The sequence below is a fragment of the Equus caballus genome, chromosome 21 (assembly GCF_041296265.1).
Source record: "Equus caballus isolate H_3958 breed thoroughbred chromosome 21, TB-T2T, whole genome shotgun sequence".
Classification (NCBI taxonomy): domain Eukaryota; kingdom Metazoa; phylum Chordata; class Mammalia; order Perissodactyla; family Equidae; genus Equus; species Equus caballus.
In genome coordinates this window covers 49,600,951-49,613,368 of record NC_091704.1, presented here as the reverse complement: position 1 = coordinate 49,613,368, position 12,418 = coordinate 49,600,951, and the positions used below count along the sequence as shown (strand labels likewise).

Here is a 12,418-nt window from a genome sequence, read left to right as displayed (position 1 = left end):
TGCAGATATTTCTATTAAACCCTCTCTCCAACACATGCACAGCCTTTCTCAGTATCAGCATCTATCAGCAGAGTGGTATGTTTGTTACAATTGATGAACCTGCGCTGACACATCATAATCATCCAAAGTCCATAATTTACATTAGAGTTTATTCTTCATGTTGTACATTCCACAGATATGGACAAATATATAATGGCATGTATCAATCATTATGGAATCATTCAGAGGATATTCACTGCCCTAAAATTTCTCTGTGTTCTGCCTCTTCATCTCTTTCTCTCTTTCTCCTCCATGCGAAGACACAAGGAGAAAATGCCCATCTGCAAACCAGGAAGAGGGCCCTCACCAAGAACAAATCTGCAATCACCGTGACCTTGGATTTCCCAGCCTCCAGAACAGTGAAAAATAATTGTTCATTATTTAAGCACCCATTCTATGCTAACTTTTTATAGCATCCTGAGCTAAGATAGTATGTTTCTATAAGATGAAATTAAAAGGCAAAAGAAACCGAACAGACACTCTGGAATTAAAGAAGAAAGTCCTTCCTGATTCAAAAAATGTGTTACCAAGGATTTGGAACTGCTTTAAAACTTAACGATTTTAATTAAACCACCTGTTAAGGAACAAAGCAAAACAAATAAACAAACAAATGAAACACAAGCCAGACCAAGCAAAGCAAGACAAAGAAAATAGTACAGGAAATGTATTTCATGAGGCATAAAGCTAATAAGACAAAAGGTTAACAATTGATGAATCTTGCTGAAAAGCATAAAAAATATTAATTGCACTATTTTTGAAACTTTTGTGAAGGTTTTTAGTTGGGGAAATTTATTTTAATTAACTAATTCATTAGAGGGAAAGCTGATGTAGAAATGGACAAAAGACGATGTCAGAGAATGCTGCAATTCGAGGTGACATGCTGAAGGCACTGCTCAGTGTTAGTGAGGACCTGTATGCCCTACTAATTTCTGAAGAGATTTGGGCTCATAATAAGTGGGTCACATAAAGGGCAGGAGTGAGAAACATCCGTGTAAACAGGGGCATTACTAGAGATGTGCATACAAAAAATAAAAGATGCAATTCAGTCCATATTCTTGTTCCTCCAACCTTAGTCAGAGCACAGATAAAAAGTGCATTTCATTGAAAATACAATGTATTCTCCTTAAATAAAATGAGTTAGAAATTTGGGTGAAAATTAAGGCTTCTTTTGAGGAAGCGGATATATGGGGGAAAATGTAACTTTGGTGTTATGTTTTCAGTCTGGCAACCACCTTTCTATAAACCTGATTCACACAGAGTTTTCAAGAAGAATTTCTTACTCAGAGAAAGGTCTGGAAGTAAAGACCTAATAAGAAAGCCAACTAAGGGCCCGGCCCGTGGCCAAGTGGTTAAATTTGCATGCTCTGCTTCAGCACCCAGGGGGTCACCAGTTCAGATCCTGGGCACAGACCTACACATGGCTCATCAGGCTATGCCGTGGTGGCATCCCACATAGAAGAACTAGAATGACCCACAACTATGCACTGGGGCTTTGGGGAGGAAAAAAAAGAAAGCCAACTGATTCTTGAAACCATAAGGGCCAATCATATCTCATAGGCAACCAAAAGTCCAAGTGCACCAAATGGACAAGTACCATGACATATAGTTGAGCAAATGTCTACAAAATTCTGAGTCATAGAAATAGACCAAAAATGTTATAGACAGTCAGATTCCCTTCTATTGTAAAGTCTATTTTGACGGAAATGTTAAGCATTCAAGAATACAGAAAACGGAGACTGAGGGATCTCTGACTGGGAAAAAGGACTATTAGAAAATAAGACACTATCACCAAAACTATGAATTAAAATAAGGAAAAGTTGGAATCAGTGAAACTATTCTTTATTATTTTGTAATGGTGGATAGATGTTATTCTATATTTGTCAATACCCACAGCAAAGATTGAACCCAAATGTGAACTTTTGTTAATAATAATAATGTATTAATATTGGCTCATTAATTGTAACAAACGTACCACACTAATGCAAGATGTTAAGGTTAAGAGAAACTGGGGCAGAGGGAGCAGGTGAGAGCACACATGAGTGCTCTCTGTATTTCCCACTCAATTTTTTTATAAACCCAAAACTTCTCAAAAAATAATTTCCACTAATTAAAAAAACAAACACAATATGAGGTATCAATACATGCTTATTATAATAACTAAAAAAAGTTGACAATAACAAATGCTGACAAGAATGCGGAAAAACTGATTCTTATTTATTGCTAGGAGAAGTGAAAAATGGCATAGCCACTTTAAAAGAGTTTGGCAATTTCTTACAAAGCTTAACAAAGTCCTAGCATAAGATCCAGCAATTGAGAAACCAGGTTTTGCCCAATGAATTGAAAACTATGTACACATAAAAACCTGTACACAAATAGAAGCTTTATTCATAATTACCAAAACTGGAAACAACCAAGACATTCTTCAATAAGGATATGGATAAACACACTATGTTAGAGCCATATATTAGAATATTTTTCAACGATAAAAAATTAATCCATTAAGCCATAAAAAGACATGGGGGAACCTTAAATGCATATTGGCAAGTGAAAGAAGCCATACTGAAAAGGACATACTGTATGATTCCAATTATGCGTCATTCTGGAAAAGGCAAAACTGTAGAGATAATGAAAAGATTAGTGGTTGCCAGGAATTTGGGATTGTGGTAGGAGGGCCTAACAGGTGAGGCACAGGGGTTTTTGTTTCTGATGGTGAAATTATCCTTTCTGATGTTATAAAGGTGAATAGATGGCATTACACATTTTTCAAATCCCACAGAACTTTACAGCTTTTAAAGTTACAAAATAGAGCTTTACTGTATGTAAATTTTAAAATATATTTATGTGGTCAGGGGACCCCAGGATGGACTGCAGGTTTTGACATGAGCATATAAGTCTATTATAAATATATGAACCAATCACACTGAAGGTGCTGCAGGGAAAAGTTGCTGAACTTTAGAAACAATAAGAGTCTGCAAGAGTAAAAGCAAAAAGGAACTGCACAAAAGAACTGTCTTTTCACTGATAACATTGTTTCACACTAGAGTATGTGATCACAATTGACAGTGCTATACATGTACGCTGGAACTGAACAATTGGGAGAAAAAAAAAATCGACAGATTGTGGAAGCCAGGCTTCTCACTTTTGGAGTAGGGATTTCTAGATAAGCAAGAAAGGAAGCTAGAATGATTTACGTGGTAACAGATAAAGATGGAGACATCAGGAAGAAAGCAAGATTAGTGTAATATAAATATATATGTTTACCTACAGAAATATTTATTGATCTGTGTGTGTATGTATATGGTATACACATATATTTCTTTACTCTGCCAACTAAACGGGCTTAAAAGAAATGACATTCTAGTAGCAGGGAGCACAGTTAGTACCCAGATCTTCCTTTCTAATACCATTTCAGCAAAAGGAGCCAGACCTCTTTGGAAAAATGATTGATGCTTGGACATGAGCAGGAAAGATGAACCTGAGCAACTCGTACTGACAGAAAACAAGAAAGTGCTAAAACACACACAGACACACACACACATGTAAATTTAGGAAGTCATGTTAAGGGATTCTGCTGTAGATTGAATGTTGTGCTCCACAAAGACATGTTCAAGTTGTAACCCTCAGTATCTGTAAATATGACCTCATTTAGAAATAGGTTACTTGCAGATATAATCAAGTTAAGTTGAAGTCATACATGTAGAGTGGGCCCTGATCCAGTGCCTGGCGTCCTTATAATATGAAGGAAAGTTTGACACACAGGTATACACAGAGGGAAGACAGCCATGTGAAAAAAACAGAATTACAGGGAAGAATGAAATATGAGGACAGAGGTGGAAATTGGAGTGATGTATCTACAAACGCAGTAATGCCGAGGCTTGCTGACAACCAGCAGAAGCCAGGAGGGAAGCATGGGAGGGATTTTTCCCTCAGAGTCTCAAGTAGCAACCAACCTGCAGGTACTTTGATTTCAGACTTCTAGCTTTCAGAACTGTGAGAGGGTAAATTCCTGCTGCTCTAAGCCACCAAGTGTGTGGTATTGATATGACAGTCCTGGGAAATGAATAAAGGTTTTGGTACCAGGAAGCGAGGTGCTGCTGTAACAAATACCTAAAAATGTCAAAGTGGCTTTGGAATTGGGTAATGTATAGAGACCGGAAGAATTTTGAAGCACTTGATAGAAAAAAACTTAGATTTCCTCTAAGAGACAGTTGGTTATTAATATAGATTTTCAGGGCAATTATGGTGAGTGTACAGATGAAACTGAGGAACATGGTAGAAAAAGCTTCTGTCATCTTATGTGTATAATCATGGACAAAAGATTGGTAGAAATATGAATGTTAAAGGTGCTTCTAGCGAGGTCTCAGGCAGAAATGAGGAACATGTTACTGGACACTGGAAGGAAGTAGCCCTTGTTATAAAGTAGTAGAGAAATTGACTGAATGATGTTCTACTGTTGGGTGGAAGGTAAAAATTGTAAGCAATGAACCTGTATATTTAGCTGAGAAGATTTCCAAACAAACTGGTTGTTCCTTGCTGCTTACAGTAAAATGTGAGAGGAAAGAGAGAAAATGAGGAAAATATTGTTAAGCAAAAAGGAAACAACACTTGATGATTATCAAGTCTATCCAGGTAGCAACAAAAGATGAGAAAGCATGCTCTGGAAAGAACATTAGCGATGTGGCTGTAAAACGATTTGCTAAATTTACAAAAGAGATTAAGCATGTGATTTATGGATTGAATCAATATCTCAGCAAAAGCCTGAAATAAAGATGAAGTTATCTGGGAAGGATCTATGGGGAACCCTTTATGTCTAGCGGCTCGGATTCCCATGAATTGTACAGAAGACCAACAAGAGTTATGAGAATTTTATGCCAGCAAGAACACTGCCAGCAGAACTGATAGGGACGGAGATGGGATACAGCAAAGGAAAAATGACTTCAAGGACAAAGCCATGGAAACAGAGGCCAGAGAGAGCAGAACGGTGGGTCCAGAGGCTGAGCAGTCAAACGGGGCCAGCCTGTCCAGAGAGAGTAGGGCCACCAGTCTGGGGGCCCCAAGGGTGGAATATAGGGCCACAGAGAATTATTCTCAGGCCTTAGAATCTATCTAATTTGCCCTACTGAGTTCCAGACTTCTTTGGGACCAAGACCCCTATTAAGCTCCCAATTTCTCCTTTCTGGAATGAGATTGTCTACCCTCTACCTACCCTACCACACCATAAATTTTAAAAAATTTGAGTCATACAACATACGTCATCTCAGTACAATGGAACAAAGTTATAAATCAAAAACAGAAGGAAAATTGAAAAATTCATCAGTACATGAGAATTTAAATGACATTGCTAAATCATGGATCAAAGATGAAATCACAAGAGAAATAATAAATAACTTTTCTATAACTGCAAGTGAAAACAAAACATATCAAATCTTGTGGGATTTTGCTAAAGCTGTCCTCAGAAGAAAATTTAAAAATGCAATAAGCCTATATGAAGAAAAGAAGAAAGATCTCAAATCAATAACCTAACCTTCCACCTCAAGAAATAAAAAATAACATTACAGCAAACTAAACATAAAACAAGCAAGACAAAGAAAATTACAAACACTAGAGATGAAATAAATGAAATATAGAATAGAAAAATAGAGACTATCAACAACCAAAAATTGTTTTCTTTTTAAAAAATCTACAGTATTGTCAAAACTTTAGCTACACTGCAAAGAAAAAAAGAGAGAATGCTCAAATTGCCAAAATTAGGAATGAAAGGGGATATAGAAATAACACGAATATTCCATCAACAGTACATCAACAAATTAGATATTACATAGAACGAACAAATTTCTAGGAACACAGCTAACAAAAGGAAATAGGAGCGCAGAGGAAATAGAAAATCTGAATAAATCTATAAGAAGCAAAAAAGTTTCAATTAATAATTTAAAAACATTCTAGAAATGAAATGTATAAAGAAAAACCTAGATTATTTCACAAGTGAATTCTACCAAATATTAAAGAAAATCAGTACTAAACTTTCAAAAATCTTCCTAAAATGGAAGACATGGAAATACTTCCAAACAAATTTGTTGAGATCGCTATTACCTTGGTGGCAAACCAGACAATGATATCACAAATAAACAGCACTATGAATCAATATCCTCTACGAACATAGATGAAAATCTTCATCAAACTCCTAGCAAACTGAAGCCAACAATATAGAAAATGGATTACACACCATGAACTAATGTGGTTTATCCTAAGAATGCAAGGTTGGTTTAACATTTGAAAATTAACCAATAGAATACAGTATTTTAATAGAAAAAAGAAAGCATAATACATGTTCATCTTAATAGATGCAGAACTTTTTTTGACAAAATCTAAAACATTTTCATTAAAAACTCAAAAACAAGCTAGGAACAGAATGAAACTTCTCAAACTAATGAAGGATATCTACCCAAAAAAACCCCAAAAAACTAAACAAAAATAAAACAAAACTCACAACTAACTTAGCACTTTATGATAAAAAACTGCATTCTTCCCCATTAAGATCAGAAGCAAAGCAAAAATATCTACCTTGACAGTTCCATCCAAAATTTACTGGCCTTTCTAGCCAAAGCAATTAGACATTCAAAATAAAGACATCCAGATTAAAAGGAAGAAGTAAAATGATTTCTACGAATTTTCAAATGGCATGTTCTTATAAATAGAAAACAAAGAATTTGTTTAAAAACTATTGAAACTAATAAGTTCAGTGAGATTAATATAAAATAATCAGACTTTAATACACTCCCAATTAAAAATTCAAATATGAAATTAAATAAAAGCATTCCATAAAATAGCACCAAAAGAATAAAATACTTAGGAATTCACTTAACAAGTCATGCAAGACTTGTATAGTGAAAAACTTAAAATATTGTGGAAAGAAAGTGAAGAAAAACATGGGAAAACATCGCATATTCATGAATCAGAAAACAATATTTAGACAGCAACACTTCTAAAATTGACATACAGATTCAAGACTAATCTTTATCAAAATCCTTATTGGATTTCTTGCAGAAGTTGTTAAAGTGATTCTAAATTTCATAAGGAAATGGAAGGAACTCAGAGTGGTCCAAACAATCTTGAAATAGAAAAACAAAGTTGGAGTACCCTTCCTGATTCCAAGATTTACTACAAAGCTACTGTAATGGCATATGTGGTATTGGCATATGGTAGATACATAGATCAATGAAATAGATTTGAGAGTCCAAAAATACTCTTACATATATGGTCAATTGATTCCAAACAAGAGTGCAACATAATTTAATGAGAAAACAATAGTCTTTTCTACAAATATTACTGGAAAAAACTGGATGTCCAGATGCAAAATAATGAAGTTGGACACTTTCTACAAATCATAGACAAAAATTCACTCAAGTGGGTGCCGGCCTGGTGGTGCAGCAGTTAAGTGCACACGTTCTGCTTTGGCGACCCGGGTTTGCCGGTTCGCATCCCAGGTGCGGACATGGAACTGCTTGGCAAGCCATGCTGTGGTAGGTGTCTCACATATACAGTAGAGGAAGATGGGCATGGATGTTAGCTCAGAGCCAGCTTTCCTCGGCAAAAAGAGGATGATTGGCAGCAGTTAGCTCAGGGCTAATCTTCCTCAAAAAAAAAAATTAACTCAAGTGAATTATAGAAGTAAATATAATTACTATAACTATAACAGTTAGAAAAAAACATAGGAGTAAATCTTCATTATATCTGGTTAGGCTATATTTTCTTAGATATAACACCAAAAAAGCACAACTTACAAAATTCAAAACAAAGTGGCCTCCATGAAAGTTCAAAACTTTTGTGCTGCACACAATAGCATATCAGAAGAGAAAAGACACCACCCAGAACAGGAGAAATACATATTCAGTGACTTCTGGATTTATATATTCTGGAGTTTTATATTTATCAGAACATATAAATAATTGTTAAACTCAATAATAAAAAGACAAGTGACCTCATTTGAAAAATGGGCAAAAGATCTCTACAGATATTTCTCCACTGAAGATATACAAATGGCCAATAAGCACATGCAAACACATTCAACATCACCAGTTATTAAGGAAATGCAAATCAAACTATGAGATATACTTCACATCCCCTAGGATGACTATAATTCAAAAGACACAATTCTTTGGCAAGTTTACAAAGAATTTGAATGCTTATACTTTTCTGGTGGGAAAGCAATATGGTGTACTTTGGAAAACTGACATTTCCTGAAAATTTAAGCATAGTATTACCATATGAGCAAGGTTTTCCACTTCTAGTTGTATACCTAAGAGAAATAAAAACAAATATTCATGCAAAAAGTTGTACACAAATGTTCATAGCAGCATTATTCATTTTAGATGAAATATGTATACCAACTAATAAATGGATAAATATAATGTGGTTTATCCATACAATGGAATAATTGTCCAAATAAGATGAATGAAATACTGATACATGCTAAAGACTGCATATTGTATGATTCCATTCACACGAAATGTCTAGAACAGGCAAATCTGTAGAAACAGAAAAGGCCCCTGGGTCTGGGTGAGTGTGAGATAAATAGAAATGACTGCTGATGGATATAGAGTTTCTTTTGAGAGTGATGAAAATATTCTAAAATTAAATTGTGTTGAAGGCTGCACAACTCCGTGTATAGGCTGAAAAAAAACGATTAAATTTTATACTTTAAATGGGGATATTTTATGGCATGTAAATTATATCTCACCAAATCTGATAAACAATTTAATTGAATTTGTATTGATTTTTTAAATTAAATTATTCTATCAATCTCCTTATAGTGTGTTCATCCTATCCTTTGGATTTGAGTTGCAGTCATCTTTCTACATGTTTACATATCAATCTCAGTTTGATTTTCATGTTTGTTAAAATCAGATCTGTCATGAAATAATCTACTGGAAAGTATTAGATAAGTTCTAGCAAGAACACTGGAAAACTGTGAAAATTTAGTGATTATGTCACCTATGCTTAGATTGTGTGAATACTATAATTTAAAAATTCCTGATAAATCTTACTGAAGATCATATAGAGGAAAAACATAGTCAGCAAATATTTCTCTTTTGAGAGAAATATTTTTGCATCTCTGTATCAGACATATACAACTGGATGAAAGATTTTGCTAACCACATTAGGCTGTACTAGTGCATTTTTGTTTCACAATCACTCATTTATGCATCTGTGTTGTCAATACAGTAACCACAAACATCTGCAGCGGGGTAACGGCGATAACATGAGCTTTGGAGAGAGATAGATCTGGATTGAAACATAACCTTGACACTCACAAGACTGTGCAAGCTATCTAACCAATGAATCCTGGTGCCTTCATTTGCTAAATGGGCAAAAGAGTGCATACACTGCAGCATTATTGTGAGGATGAAATGAAATGGCAATTGCTTAGTAAATATCCCCATGCCAGAGCTTTGGCATTTTTATGAACTTTAGACTCTATAAGCCTGGGTATGATTGTGAACGGATGTGTTTATATGAGTATAAAAAGTACCTACATATTTTTTACAGTATTTTCAACTTTATATCTCTTAATTCTTGAGATATCTACTACCTAAAATTTTACTACGTTTGGATTTTATTCTGAAGTCTATTTAATTCTTGAAGTATAAATATTAGGGACTATATTTACATAGGTGGTCTTGGTTTTGTTACTCCTGCTTTTGACTATGTATTACAGTAATTTTTCAGTTTAGTCAAAGTATGAATGTTGGAGAATTTATCATGACTTTATACTTTATCAAATACCGTGAGTTTATTTTTATCATCGCAATTTAGTTGAGGATAAAATAATTTACATCTCTCTTAAGGGGTTAACTATTTGATGGCAATGGTGATTTTAAACTGAATAAAGTAAAGTGGTTTATTGGCAAAGATTTCTAACTTACATTTGTCATGGTAATTAGTTAAATAGTCTTAGTTGATATCTGAAACTTCAAGAATTTTGTTAATATTCTAAAACTCATCCGTAATACACTTTCTCTGGTCAATAGATCCAAGGTTAAGAAACAAGAATTGTCTTCTCAATATGTATGGTCTCAGAACATTTCTATTTTTTCTTCTAATTAATTTACTTTGTTAATTAGAGCAGTTTTAGGTTTACAGAATAATTGAACCAAAGTACAGAGTTCTCGTATACTCCTCCCACCAAACACAGTTTCTTCTATTATTAGCATATTAGCATTCTTTGAGAAGAAACCACAGTTTCTTGCACTATTAGCATAGTACATTTGTTATAATTGATGAATTTTGAAGTTTAAAAAATCCATTATCAATTGTTGATTAAGAATCATTTCACCCTGAATTTTCTAAAATCATATTTATTAGTCCAAAGTAAATCTTTTGAGAACTGAAGCAAATCTATTTCCCGAGACAGTACCTCACACAGTGTTAAAGCAAACAAACACAAAACAGTGACAGTGTATTTACATTCGCCTCAGAGGAACTGGTATTTCTGAATTTTGTGACAAAATCTAACACTTTGAAGGAAATTTGATCTTTCTGACAATTCCACTGAGTTATCATCTGAAATGCAGAAAGAATTGTGTCACTCTCAGGAAGTCAAGACAACTTATTATTAGGAGCTAAGAAAACATGATGTTGTTTTTATCCATGATATTCAACACAATGTGTCTTTGGCTCTAGAAGGTTAAAAACATTCCATATTGACACTATTGTTCCATATTAAGTAGTCTAATTTTTTCAGTTGCACCTTTTACTTATTATCTGGATCTTTTCCATGATTGAGAGAAAGAAAAGAGAGAGAGGGAGGGAAGGAGAGCGAGAGGGAGTGATGATTCACAATCATTTTAAAAAATGCCAAAGGTGTTACTTTTTGGGCATTTAGCATATACCAAAAATTTAACATTTTGTATATTTCAATTTTCTCCTTATGTTGTAAAATTTTTAAATAAAGGAGTGTTTATTTTTCATACAATTTTGAATAGCGTATCATTTGTCATTTCTAAAATGTAGAGTTTCTAAAACATACACATACTATTTATTAAATGTTGATTACCTTTTTTGTTTTATTAAAGACTGGCCCTGAGCTAACATCTGCTGCCAATCTCCCTCTTTCTTTTCCTTCATCTCCCCAAAACCCCCCAGTACATAGTCGTATATTCTAGCTGTAGGTCTTTCTAGTTGTGCTTTGTGGGACACCGCCTCAGCATGGCTTGATGAGTGGTGCTAGGTCCATGACCACCATCTGAACCAATGAAACTCTTGGCCACCAAAGTGGAGCACAAAAACTTAACCACTCAACCCTGGGGCTGGCCCCTGATTACCTTTTAATTGCATTACAGTTCCCCAATTTTCTACCGATGTACTAGAGACTAAGATAAGTTTTTTTTAAAGATTGGCACCTGAGCTAACAACTGTTGCCAATCTTCTTCTTCTTTTTTTTATGCTTTTTCTCCCCAAATCCCGCCAGTACATAGTTGTATATTTTAGTTGTGGCATGTGGGATGCCACCTCATCATAGCCTGACGAGCACTGCCATGTCTGTGCCCAGGATAGAAACCAGGGAAACTCTGGGCTGCCGAAGCACAGCACCCGAACTTAACCACTAGGCCACAGGGCTAGCCCTAAGATAACTTTTAGAAGTGGACATCCTGTGGAAAAGAAGGATTTTAAAGGTAAGTAATGGATAAAGAAGTTGTGGAAGATATATAAATGGGATACTACTCAGCCATAAAAAAGAGAAAATTGTGCAATTTGTGACAACATGGATGGACCTTGAGGTTATCAAGCTAAGTGAAATAAGCCAGACAGAGAAAAGCAAATACCATATGATTTCACTCATATGTGGAAGATAAACAAACAAGAAAACACATAGATAAGGAGGATAGATTGGTGGTTACCAGAGGGGAAGGGGGTGGGAGAAGGACAAAAGGGATAAAGGGGAACATATGTATGGTGACACATAAAAACTGAATTATTGGTAGTGAGCATGATGTAGTCTATACAGAAGCTGAAATATAACGATGTACACTTGTAATTTATCTAATGTTATAAACCAATGTGACCTTGGTAGCACAATAAAAATAAAAATAAATATCAGGTAAGTAGGGGAGAGAGTAGTGCCTACCTAAATGGTAGACAATGTACCAGGGGAATGTAGAACAAGATAAAAAGTTGTGAGGAGCCTAAAGAGGTGACAAAACAAGGCTGCAAAATATGGCTCAAAATAAAAAAACTGGAATCTGGAATCATACATAGAATACACTGAAATAAGATAATCTGTGTACGGCACCAGAATACAATGAACGTCTAGAAGAGACTGTTGCCTGAAAGAACAGAGGCTTGTTTATGTTAGGGATTGCATTTCCATTGAGTTCCTTGA

General features: G+C 34.9%; 1 pseudogene; it reads left to right on the top strand.

The window, feature by feature from the left end:
• The first annotated feature begins 886 nt into the window (after window positions 1-886).
• Window positions 887-12,418, top strand: part of LOC100069125 (annexin A11 pseudogene) — a 30,837-nt pseudogene continuing 19,305 nt past the window's right edge.